This window comes from Bufo bufo, chromosome 3 (assembly GCF_905171765.1).
Source record: "Bufo bufo chromosome 3, aBufBuf1.1, whole genome shotgun sequence".
Lineage (NCBI taxonomy): Eukaryota > Metazoa > Chordata > Amphibia > Anura > Bufonidae > Bufo > Bufo bufo.
Window position 1 is genome coordinate 582,229,091 of NC_053391.1, and position 13,695 is coordinate 582,242,785.

General features: G+C 41.6%; 1 protein-coding gene across 1 annotated transcript in view; it reads right to left on the reverse strand.

Moving 5' to 3' along the window:
* ITGB7 (integrin subunit beta 7) overlaps positions 1-12,981 on the reverse strand; it is a 140,164-nt gene extending 127,183 nt beyond the window's left edge. Inside the window, exon 1 of the mRNA XM_040425792.1 lies at positions 12,875-12,981. The gene's annotated coding sequence lies outside the window, so the exon portion shown is untranslated. The remainder of the gene's footprint in view (positions 1-12,874) is intronic.
* Positions 12,982-13,695: the final 714 nt, after the last annotated feature.

Consider the following 13,695-nt stretch of genomic DNA (forward strand, 5'->3'; position numbering starts at 1 on the left):
GTGGGCGGGGAAGGGGGCGGGCCGGCAGGCCCATCTCATTCATCATTTTCTACGCCTGGTTTAGGCATAGAAAATGGTGTAAATGTAAGACAGCAAGGATGCAGTCTTATATTTAGAATCGGCTGTGGATATGCCGAAGTTATGTAGAGAACGGCACCTCTACAAAACTCCAGCAATCCACTGCCAGCGTAGGGGCTTATTAAAAACGCTGGTCTTAATAAATGTGCCCCAATGTGTTTTACTATCTTGACCCTGTGTAATATTGTGTTCACACAGCTCGACAGTTCTACAAGTTACTACTGTAACCTGTCTACAGCTTCGTGACAAAAATGTTCATTACACCTTAAAGGGAACCCATCACCATAAAATGCAGTCCAGTCTGCAGGCAGCATGTTACAGCAGAAGGAGCTGAGCAGACTAATATAGAGTTTTCTGGGATAAGATTTAGTAAAACTAGTAATTTTTTCTTTAAAATCTCTGCTATTTCTGAGCCCTAGAGCCAATCAGGCGGCCTTATCAGTGATTAATATTGAGCAGTTTTACAAGTCCAGCTCAGTATCCACAGAATCAAGACATCTGGCCACTCGCTTGTAGAGTGCACAGAAAAGCAGTTTGTTGTAGACAGGTAAGTATATCCAGGAAGAAATAGGTGATATCCATAGGTGATATACCGTATATTTGGACTATAAGATGCACAGAGGATTTGGAGTTGGAAAATAAGAAGAAAAATATTTTTCATCAGACCTCAGAGCAGACCCCCAAATCATACCCCCCATTCTTCACCAGACTTGAGATACCCCCAAGCTCCATAAACTTCAGATCAGACCCTCCAACCTACATCAGTCTCGGATCAGCATCCCTGTAGCTGGCCAGCTAAGACCTGTACTAGGTTGCTAACATAGCTTATATGTTTATACAGCTAGAACTGCCAATAACCTTAATACAGTTCCTATGTTTGTGTGTTAAAGACAAAAGCAGAGTTATTTACAGTGACTTCATGTTTGGATGTCATGTAATAGTTATATTTTGTGTCCACAGAAGCAGAAAAAGATAATGTGCCTTTAAGATTAATTATATAATGTAAGGTAAGCTCAATGACACAGCATACACAACAGAAAACATAGAGTTAAACTGTTGTTGCTGGGCAGGAGTCTTAACCAATCACAGCCAGCCTCACACACAGTCTGTGTGAGAAATTCCCCTAGCAGGAGCTGCTAGAATCATTAAACCAGAGGAGAGAAGCTGAACAGACATTCACTCCACTAAGAGCTGTGTTTTATGGAAGCAGAGAGGCCAAAATAGGTATTTAAATCAGTTATATAATGTTCCTACTGTTAATATAGTGATTAGAACTGTATACTAAGCCAGTTATATGTGTGTTTACTTACAGTTGCAACAATTGCAAACTACAAAGTTCACAATCCAAATTCCAATTCCAAATTGCAATCCAAATTGCATACAACCATACCAGATCATACTCAACCAATCTGCAAATAGTTACTGCTAACTGCATACTGCAAATTGCGACCAAATTCAGCAAGTGAACTATTAGTTAAATCTCAGATATATTTCTCAGAGAGATTATAAAGTGCTTAAATAACTTAGAGAGTACAAATACTGAAGAGAGAAATATATCCACCATTTTATGTTAAATGACAAGATTGAACAGTTGAACCACCCTCTTATGCATACCACCATTTTGTGATATTTTTTCAGCATGTGTTATGTACATGGACAATCTGCTGCGGAGGCGGCAGTGTTATATGAAGAAAAGTTGAAGTTAATAATGAAGTTATTTCAAGCATTTGGTGTGCTCTTTAAACCTACTGTTTCCATAGAACGGCGCTAGAGGAATTACAGAGTAATAAACAGTCTGGTTAGACTAAAAGTCAGAGATACCAAAATTCTTCTAATGCCACAGCGCAAAAGGCACTTCATAGTGCTGCGCCTCGCACAATCCCCTCAGACCTCCCAGCCTCCATCATGCCTTCATGTGACATTAAATAAGACCTTTCATCGGTCTGGACATTATCATATAACTAGTGGGTTGTGTAGGGCATAGTGAAGTAATGTTACAACGCTTACTATTTTCTCTGTGCACTGCTCCGTTGTATGCACTGCTGTGCCCCCCGTATTGGTTTCCCACCTGGTATGTAAATTCATACCATCGGTACAGGGAGGAGGAGAAGGCCGTGTTTCTCAGGGGGCGTCTCCTTCTCCCTAGCTTTGAGCAGTCCGATAGCAGGGGAGAGCGTCACAGCCAGGAAGAATAAAAAGCTCACCTTCTCCCTGGCTGTGATGCCCTCCGCTGCGATTGGGCAGATCACAGCCAGTGAGGAGACACACGTTGAGAAACAGAGGCGTCTCCTCCTCCCTGTACCAATGGTATGAATTTACATACCAGGCGGTAAACCAATATGGGAGGTAGAGCAGGCGAACGGAGCGGCGCATAGAGAAAATGGTAAGCGCTGTAACATGTCATCAGTATGCCCTACACAACCCGCTAGTTATATAATAATGACCGGACCAGTGAAAGGTCCTCTTTAATTAATACTGGTGACTTCTTATATGGCAGAAAAGGATGCACACCCCTGACCACAGATGCCCGCACAACTCTGCATGTTTCGGAAAAAATTGTCATGATAGTCTGGACCAAATGGAGAAGAAAAGGAAAGTGAAAAACTCTAATCAGTGAAGGTATCACCTGTGAGTCACTGGATTTACATTTTTTATGTATATGACTGCTTCTTTTAAAATGTGTTCAAATCTCTTTTTTTAGAAAGTAAGGTCATGTTAAATTGATTCTGGGGGAGGGGGGAAGTCACAGTTTGCCAACTCTGCCTAGGACACCAAAATACCTTGGCCCTGCATCCATCAATCAGAAGGATTGCTGTGGAGTTCTTGAGCACAAAGAGGTCATCAGTGTAAAATACAGGAAAACCCCTTTAAGATGGTTGATTAAATTCTGTATTACAGAAATGACAGCAATATAGATAACTGAAATCTGTTCTTTCAGTAGTGGTTCTGCATAAGAAATGAGCACAAGCTTACCGTGAGAAAGGGGGACTGCCATGACACATGTGACCACACAATGTCTGCACCCAGATATCATCACTTCTAACTGTCTCCCCCATTAGGCTTCATGTAGATATGGCGAGCTGATCTTTCAGGGTTTATCAAAGGTTTATTCCTATCTCAGTCATTGACGACTAAGATCAGTTTATCCAGCAGGCAGAGATACGGAAGCTGCTAACTAGGCTGTTTTCATAGCTCCTGTAATACTGGCCGCCGCATATGGTGGGCATTCCAATCTCAGCCACGAATGGCACATGTAGGCACGAAGGAAATAGAAAGTTCATACAACAAAACAAGTAGTATAGGATACCGCTATAGTGTATTCACACATTGTAGAAAAAAATGTGATATGACTGCAATGTATAAATACCGCCTTCAGGCTGTCTTTGCCAGAAGATACAGACGCACCATCACCACCACTTCAGAAAACATAACAAACTGCATGAAGACAACCCCTGTCTATATGCCCTATCAGGGTATTTGAACATCATAGTGCAGGTGGAAAAAGTATGTGAACCCCTAGACTAATGACATCTCCAAGAGCTAATTGGAGTGAGGTGTCAGCCAACTGGAGTCCAATCAATGAGATGAGATTGGAGGTCTTGGTTACAGCTGCCCTGCCCTATAAACAACACACACCAGTTCTGCGTTTGCTTTTCACAAGAATCATTGCCTGATGTGAATGATGCCTCGCACAAAAGAGCTCTCAGAAGACCTATGATTAAGAATTGTTGACTTGCATAAATCTGGAAAGGGTTATAAAAGTATCTCCAAAAGCCTTGCTGTTCATCAGTCCATGGCAAGACAAATTGTCTATAAATGGAGAAAGTTCAGCACTGCTGCTACTCTCCCTAGGAGTGGCCGTCCTGTAAAGATGACTGCAAAAGCACAGCGCAGACTGCTCAATGAGGTGAAGAAGAATCCTAGAGTGTCAGCTAAAGACTTACAAAAGTCTCTGGCATATGCTAACATCCCTGTTAGCGAATCTAAGATATGTAAAACACTAAACAAGAATGGATTTCATGGGAGGATACCACAGAGGAAGCCACTGCTGTCCAAAAAAACATTGCTGCACGTTTACAGTTTGCACAAGAGCACCTGGATGTTCCACAGCAGTACTGGCAAAATATTCTGTGAACATATGAAACCAAAGTTGAGTTGTTTGGAAGAAACACACAACACTAGGTGTGGAGAAAAAGAGGCACAGCACACCAACATAAAAACCTCATCCCAACTGTGAAGTATGATGGTGCGTGCATCATGGTTTGGGGCTGCTTTGCTGCGTCAGGGCCTGGACGGATTGCTATCATCGAAGGAAAAATGAATTCCCAAGTTTATCAAGACATTTTGCAGGAGAACTTAAGGCCATCTGTCCACCAGCTGAAGCTTAACAGAAGATGGGTGTTGCAACAGGACAACGACCCAAAGCATAGAAGTAAATCAACAACAGAATGGCTTAAACACAAGAAAATATGCCTTCTGGAGTGGCCCAGTCAGAGTCCTGACCTCAACCCGATTGAGATGCTGTGGCATGACCTCAAGAAAGCGATTCACACCAGACATCCCAAGAATATTGCTGAACTGAAACAGTTCTGTAAAGAGGAATGGTCAAGAATTACTCCTGACCGTTGTGCACGTCTGATCTGCAACTACAGGAAACGTTTGGTTGAAGTTATTGCTGACAAAGGAGGTTCAACCAGTTATTAAATCCAAGGGTTCACATACTTTTTCAATCTGCACTGTGAATGTTTACATGGTGTGTTTAATAAAAACATGGTAACATTTAATTCTTTGTGTGTTATTAGTTTAAGCAGACCGTGATTGTCTATTGTTGTGACTTAGATGAAGATCAGATCACATTTTATGACCAATTTGTGCAGAAATCCATATCATTCCAAAGGGTTCACATACTTTTTCTTGCAACTGTATATGCCCCTTCACAGTACATATGCCAGATATGTGCCATCTTCACAGTTGTTATGACCAGATAAGTGCCCTCCTAATAGTGGTTATGTCCAGATGTTCCCCCTTCACAGGAAGTGAAAAAAACTAACAATAAATACTCACCTGGCTTCTCCCATGATCTGCGCTCCCCATCAGCAGCAGCAGGATACTGTGACGCATCATGCTGCTGTGTAGTTTCCCAGCCTGCTCCGCTCCTCCTCCTACACAGATCAGCAGGACCTTGTGTGAAGACATCGTGCTGCTGCTGCTGTGGAGCGCCAGCAGCTCAATGGTGGAGCAGGGAGCAAATGGTTCCCTGCTTCACAATTATAATCAGCTGGGCAGTGCCCCCCCCCCCCCCCCCAGGAGCAGTGGGCCCTGGCACTTGCCCGGGTATGCTGGGTGCTGACGCCTGCCCTGGTCTCCATATTCAAGACTAAATATGACATTTCTTATCAATGACACTTTTTATACATAAACCCCAATAGGAAAATCTCGGTCAGAACACCTATTTCCTCTTTATAAATCCCCAACTTGGTGAAAGAGAAGGTTATCTTACCAGAAATCAGTTATGTGCAAACAAAATACACAAGTGAAGAGTTGCTGCTGCATCACACTGCCGTGCTGGTTATCAAGTTATAAAACAGGTCTATAAAGGATGTGCGTTCTTCAGAAACTCAAACTCAGATTTAGTTATTACTTCACTGTGTCTAAAAAATATACAGGTGTATATTGTATAGTTATGTGTTTATATGCAGACCTATGTGTTTTCCTGGGATACAAGCCGCTGCCAGAAGCTGTAACGTGATATATAATATAATATGTGTATATATATATATATATATATATATATATAAACAGATCTTAAACTAGACACATGGGTGGAATTTTTGAAGTCAGTTTTGCTTAAGTCTGTGTTGGAGTACTTTATGCCGCTTTTATCAAATGTCACACATTGTTAAATAAATTTGCCTTATCCATGAACCAAACACTTTTGTCTAGAGAAGCTTCTCCAGTTTTCCTACTCCACTCTCCTACTGGAGTGAGATTGTGACTTTTTTGTGACTTTATAAGAAAAAGTCTCAGGAAGGGCTCATGCACACAAAGGTTTGCCGCCAGTTCCGTGCATTGGGGACTGCAAATTGCAGTCCCCAATCCACGGGCACTATTCATGTGGCTGGCACAGACGGATGCAGACCCATTCAACTTGAATGGGTTGGTGGTCCATCAACACCACAAAAAATAGAACAAGTTTAATCTTTTTGCGGTGCGGAGGCACAGAGAGAAACCCTGCAGAAGCATTCTGTAGTGCTTCTATGGGGTTCTGTGCCTCCATTCCTCACCGCACCTTTTGGATTTCCGGATCTGCAATATGCGGGCACCGGCCGTTTGTGCACCGCATCACGGATGCGAACCCATTCACTTGAATGGGTCCTCATTCGTGATGTGGTGCACAAATGACCAGTGCCTGTATATTGTGGATCTACTGGCCGGGCCGGCACACGTTCATGTACATGAGCCCTAATAAATCTGGAGTGAAACTCATTAACATAGTTAACATCACACACTTTTCCACCCATATTTCAAAAACTGGAGTGGCGTAAAAATGGAAAAAAGTCAGAAAGTTTTTGTATAGTGAATCCAAAAAGTACCAAAGCCTCATTTTGTGACTTTTTACAGCCAGAATTTTCGAGTGAAGCCATGATAAATCATGGCCATGGTTTTTGCAGTTTTCATATGAGTTGCGCCAGAAGAAAGAAGAGCGTCTCTGCCAGTCACCTCTGGGGGCGGTTTGTCTCCCATGAGAACAAAAGGATCAGGATGCTGAAGTTCAATGCGCCCAATCCTCCCTGACATCATCTGTCAGCAGAAAGTTGGAAACACCCCATAAATATTAGATTGGAACCTGGTCCTGCCAAAAATGGCGAGTTTGGCCGACAATAGTCCAATATGTATGGGGGCCTTTAGGCTTATGTCACACCATATTTTCCCTCAGTTGGCAATATACGTCTAAAATAAAAAAAGGTACCTAGACGTGCCCTTTTCAAAACAGCAGGATGCCACAAAGGTCATAACTAGATGTTTTTTTTATGATGAACAGTATCTGACGGGTGCATAAAACCAATGCAAAAATGTACCCACGCTTGCAGACTTTCTTCACAGTTTAAATTTATTTGATTCAAATATACACTGTCAGGTCTGGCAAAATGTGCTGTGAACCTGAACTATAACTACATGATCAGACTACATAGAGTTTGTAGTCTGTAACCATGGTGACACAAAGAACTGCATAAAAGATGTAAACAAATTTAGCGGCAATTTTTTTTTTATATAATTGATTTTTCCAATGTTTGAGTTGCAGAGGGGGGCACAGTGTTTAGATTTGCTAGTCAGCCCCCCATGGTGTCTTTACTGTTGAGTTAGAGAAGCCCTGTCACCTCTCTGTTTTAGTATATAACTGAACGCCACATGAAATGACAATTCTTCTTATGTCTCTATGTTTTGCTGTTCTTCTATTCTTGCTAGAAGTTAAAGGTACCAGTCGGGAGCGTGTCCCTGCACAGTCTAGCATTGTCCAATCAGTACTGCCAGTGTCAGACTGGGCAGGGACACACCCCTAACTGGTAACACCCATCTGTACCTTTATCCATAAACCTCTAGTATAAATAAGAGAGGAACTGAACAACATACCGTCATAAACGATTCTCCAAAATTGTTATGACATGGGGAATGCAAGTAGTTACTAAAACAGACATGTCAGGAGAGGTGAGAGGTCCTCTTTAGGGCTCTGTTTACAGTCTTTTTCTGTTAGGTTTCCATTGATTTTGAAGAGTCAGAATCACATAGAAGGATGCTCTGTTCTATCAAGTGCTTCTGCAGTGGACCGACTAGGGCTTATAGAGATGAATAGTGCTTTTTTTGGTTATTTTATCACATTTGCATCTGAATTCTTAGGTTGCTTTTTCATTGTGCTGCATAGAGTTATAGCTCATTTTGTTTTTTGTACAAGTGATCTCAACGTGTTATCTGATGCTTTCCAAACCTACTGAATGAAACTGTTAAAGGGTTCCTTTACACACGGTTTTGTCACTGACATTATTTTTGGCCAACAATGCCTGAAAAACACCTGAATTGATCAGCATTTTTGTAGGTTGTTTTTTTTTAAGGTGTTTTTGGCATTATAGTGCATTTTAGCACCTGGCTTTTCTGGCATTTTTTGCATGCCTGACATATTTTTTTTTAGAGGAAAGTATGTGCCTCCTTGTGACATCTCTTTCTTTGTAGAGCTGTATGGGAAAACAGCATTGGTACAAAAAATGCAATGCAAAAACACCATTAAAAAACACACACTGTACATGTTTTCTTTGAATCTGCAAAAAAAAAACACAATGGAGCTCCATGAGAGAAAAAATGGCAGACAATGTGGGAAAGAAACACGCGTGTTACTCTGGTGTAAGTACATATGTCTTCAGGCGCCAACTTCTTGTCTCATTTCTCCTTAGCAGCAATAATAATTTGATAAAGGTCCATTGAAACCGAAACATCATGTGTGTATAAAATAAATCACTATTTGTATTCTCATCCTGTGGAGTTCTGGAATGTCTTCATGTATGAACTTCTGGGGTGGGAACCCTATTCTAAGCACCCACCATACACAGAGTGCCAAGAGTATCTTATGAATGTGCGAAAGACCCAGAGGATGTTGCATTTCCCATAGACTTTCATGCAACATCTGGAACTAGTGTTTTTTGCCTAAACAAATTCCAAGAAAAAAGCACCAATAACCACAAAACACCCTTTTCAAAACAACAGGATGCCACAAAGGTCATAACTAGATGTTTTTTTTTATGATGAACAGTATCTGTCTGACGGGTGCATAAAACCAATGCAAAAATGTACCCACGCTTGCAGACTTTCTTCACAGTTTAAATTTATTTGATTCAAATATACACTGTCAGGTCTGGCAAAATGTGCTGTGAACCTGAACTATAACTGCATGATCAGACTACATAGAGTTTGTAGTCTGTAACCATGGTGACACATAGAACTGCATAAAAGATGTAAACAAATTTAGCGGCAATTTTTTTTTTATATAATAGATTTTTCCAATGTTTGAGTTGCAGAGGGGGGCACAGTGTTTAGATTTGCTAGTCAGCCCCCCATGGTGTCTTTACTGTTGAGTTAGAGAAGCCCTGTCACCTCTCTGTTTTAGTATATAACTGAATGCCACATGAAATCACAATTCTTGAAACTTCTGTGTGACACAGACCAAAGGAAAAATTCTACTTTACTGCATCTCTATACCTATACAAGTTTCAGGAGAGCTAAATTGACCATTTTTTATTTTATTTTTTCACACTGTGATAACTACAGTCCTATAGGAACGTGATATCATGAGCAGTGATGGCCAGTTCGCAGTGTTCGCCAACGAACACATGCGGGCTGCCATCTTAACTCACAAGTCCGGCGATGCACAGGTAAGCCCTTACCTGTGCCGCGAGCCGGTCTGAAACAAATGCGGTCACCGGGAGCAGGCAGTTCCGAGAACAGCCTGATGAAGGCCCCCGGCGGCTGTTCTCGGAACTGCCTGCTCCCGGTGACCGCATTTGTTTCAGACCGGCTACCGGCACAGGCGAACTGGCGAACACTGCGAACTGGCCATCACTGCTCATGATGACTTGTGCTAAATGACAAACACATCAATGCTCTGTGACATGAAAACGTGGTTTTCACATAATAATCTATAGTTAAAGGGGTTGTCTCACTTCAGTAAATTACTTCTTCTCACGCTTTAGGGCCCTTAAAATGCCAGGGCAGTATAAATACCCCACAAGTGACCCCATTTTGGAAAGAAGACACCCCAAGGTATTCCGTGAGGGGTATAGTGAGTTCATGTAAAATTTTATTTTTTGTCACAAGTTAGTGGAATATGAGACTTTGTAAGAAAAAATAAAAATCATTTTCCGCTAACTTGTGCCAAAAAACCAAATATTATAGGAACTCGCCATGCCCCTCACGGAATACCTTGGGGTGTCTTCTTTCCAAAATGGGGTCACTTGTGGGGTATTTATATTGCCCTGGAATTTTAGGGGCCCTAAAGTGTGAGAAGTAGTTTGGAATCCAAATGCGTAGAAAATGCCCTGTGAAATCGTAAAGATACTCTTTGGAATTTGGGCCCCTTTGCGCACCTAGACTGCAAAAAAGTGTCACACATGTGGTATTGACGTACTCAGGAGAAGTAGGGTAATGTGTTTTGGGGTGTCTTTTTATATATACCCATGCTGGGTGAGAGAAATATCTCTGTAAAATGACAACTTTGTATAAAAAAATGGGAAAAGTTGTCTTTTACAGAGATATTTATCTCACCCAGCATGGGTATATGTAAAAAGACACCCCAAAATACATTGCCCTACTTCTCCTGAGTACGGCGATACCACATGTGTGACACTTTTTTGCAACCTAGGTGTGCAAAGGGGCCCAAATTCCAAAGAGTATCTTTACGATTTCACAGGGCATTTTTTTACGCATTTGAATTCCAAACTACTCACGCTTTAGGTCCCCTAAAATGCCAGGGCAGTATAAATACCCCACAAGTGACCCCATTTTGGAAAGAAGACACCCCAAGGTATTCCGTGAGGGGTATGTTGAGTTCATGTAAAATGTTATTTTTTGTCACAAGTTAGTGGAATATGAGACTTTGTAAGAAAAAAAAGAAAAAATGTTATCATTTTCCGCTAACTTGTGACAAAAAATAAAAACTTCCATGAACTCACTATGCCCATCAGCGAATACCTTAGGGTGTCTACTTTCCGAAATGGGGTCATTTGTGGGGTTTTTCTACTGTCTGGGCATTGTAGAACCTCAGGAAACATGACAGGTGCTCAGAAAGTCAGAGCTGCTTCAAAATGCGGAAATTCACATTTTTGTACCATAGTTTGTAAACACTATAACTTTTGCGCAAACCAATAAATATACACTTATTGCATTTTTTTTTATCAAAGACATGTAGAACAATAAATTTAGAGAAAAATTTATATAGAAATGTAGTTTTGTTAGAAAAAATTTAAGTGAAAATTGTCATTTTTTGGCCAAAATTTCGGTCAATTTCGATTAATAACAAAAAAAGTAAAAATGTCACCGAAAGAGAAGACGTCATCGGCGCAGGCGCGCTGAGGGAGTGCTGAGGAGGCGAGCCTCCTTCTCTCAGAGCGCCTGCGCCGAATCAAGACAGGCGCGCGATTTTTGAAATGCAGACAGGGCCAGCCGGAGGAGGAGATCGCTGCTGGCCCTGTCACTCAACAAGAGGAGGGGGCGGTTTTTTGCAGCTGCTACCAGCAAGCAGCCGCCCTACTTGCTGGTAGACAGGTAATTTGCATATTATAAAAGTACGTTTTTTGCATTATCTACTGAACGAAAATGATTAATAGCATAATGTATAGATATATCGCAGTATAGGGATTATAAGTACCCCAAAACAAAAAAAAAAGAGTTTAGTGGGGTGACAGAAGCCCTTTAAGGAGGTTTAAGCTAGGGGGGCTGAGGTGGTTAAAGGGGTTGTCCGGGATTGGGGACATTGCTGTAAGAGAACACCAAGCACATAAATATTACATACAGTCCTGTCGTACCTTTGCAAGACTTTTCTGATGCCCCGTTTTCTTGTCCTAAATTCTCTGCTGGAAGTGCCACTTTTCAAAGATTCAGTGACGTACCGGGTCCCTTTCTGCAGAGCGAAGCCTCTGCTTCTGCTTCGCAGGGAGCCCGGTGACGTCACAGCCAGCCTCAGTGATTATGCAGAGCGCACTGAGGGGCGGAAACTAGGCGGCAACACATTGCGCCAAGCCCCGCCCCTCTGGTCCGGTGACGTTACCGGGCAGGGCGTATTCTTAGCAAGGATAGAGGGACTGAGCCAGGAGGCGCTTAGGGGCGTGACTAAGAGGGAGGAATAGTTGTGGCAGGAGGCGGCATATTAATTAGGGGGACGGCTGCACGAAGGAAACAACGCGATGCTGCGCTGGAAGTTACCGCACACATAAACATAGAGGTAAACAATCAGTGGGGGACCTTCAATCCACTATTAACAGTGATTTAACAGTTTTTTTTTAAAACAATCTTGATCCCGGACAACCCCTTTAACCCAGCACCCATAACCTGCTATCAGTTTGTGCTGTATCTCTGCGCCTCCATCATTTTATTCCTCATAGATACATTTGGAATCTGTGATGTGAGATAAGTGTTACCTATTAATTATACTGGTAGTCTCCCCTGGATTCATTGCTTCTAGGGGAGACTATTGGGATTCATGGAAGCATCATATGGTGCCATATGCTTTATAATTCAGCCTCATAGGTGCTCTGTATGCAGCCTTATTACAGGATCGATGTATGTAGCTTTGCCAAAAATAGTACCTAAATGTACAATCCAGACAGCATTTCTTACATGAGCTTGTAGGAATTTTCAACCTTTATATATGCATGAAGAGCTCCCAGCGTTTTGGATTATATCAGGGAGGGTCCCAGGAATTGGACCTGTCTTTTATCAGTTATCATGGGGTACTATATTTGGCCAGCAAAGAGTTCTGATTTATATTAAATGAAGTGCTTTTCATCTAAGGCCATTTTTTGGTTTAAGAAATCTTTTTTGTAGTAATAATAATAATAATAATTAAGAAATAAAGTATAATAAATGCATAAAACAGAAACATTAAAAATAAATTTTTAAATATTATATATTATATATATTATTTATAAAAATAAATCTTAATCTTATGAATCAGTAATAAATGTATCATTTACACTTATTATTGCATTACACATTTATGTTAAGTATGAAATGCCCGGGGTCTGCACAGACTTACTTGTTTTCCTCTCACAATCTCATGCAGAATCTCTCTTGTGATAAATGAAGAAGTAAGATGTTTCAGGCAGGAGTATCATGTATGTGATAGACCTTGCAAGATGTCAGTCTCTCCACCCAGTTCTGATCGCGTGAAACCTCTTCCTCATACAATCATCAGTCCCCGAAAGCCACAGAAGCAACGGAAGCCACAGCATTCTTAAATGTATAAGAAAATGGTAAAAAATTGAATATAAGTGAGAACATAAGCTGTTTAATTGTCGAAGTGTCAGTATTATTCCTTATTGACACTTCAGTGTTTTGTCAGTGATTTCCATCAGTGATTGTGAGCCAAAGCCAGAAGTAGAGTCTACACAGAGATAAGGTATAAGGGAAAGATCTGCTCCTGTTCTGTGTTTAGAGCAGAACCAGGTTTTGGCTCAAAATCACTGATTGAAATCACTGATCAGACTCTGACTGTGTGAATGAGGGCTCCTGCACATGACCATATCTGTTTTTGCTGTCCACAAATCAAGGATCTGCAAAACATGGATACCAACCAAGAGCCTGCCACAATTTTTTTTCTCCTGCAGAAATGTCCTTTCCTTGTCTGCAAAATGGACAAGAATAAGACATGTTCTATTTTTTTGCGGGGCTGTTGAATGGATTTACGGTACCCCCCGCTGATGCTGCCACTCATTTTATTTTAAACATCGCCCCTACTCCCCGCTGCGCCCTCCTGAAGTTCTCGCACTCAGTATGTAAATACTGAGCATCGGAACAGGGGGGAGGAGACGCCAGGGTTTCTCAATGGGCGTCTCCTTCTCCCCGGCTGTGCCACGA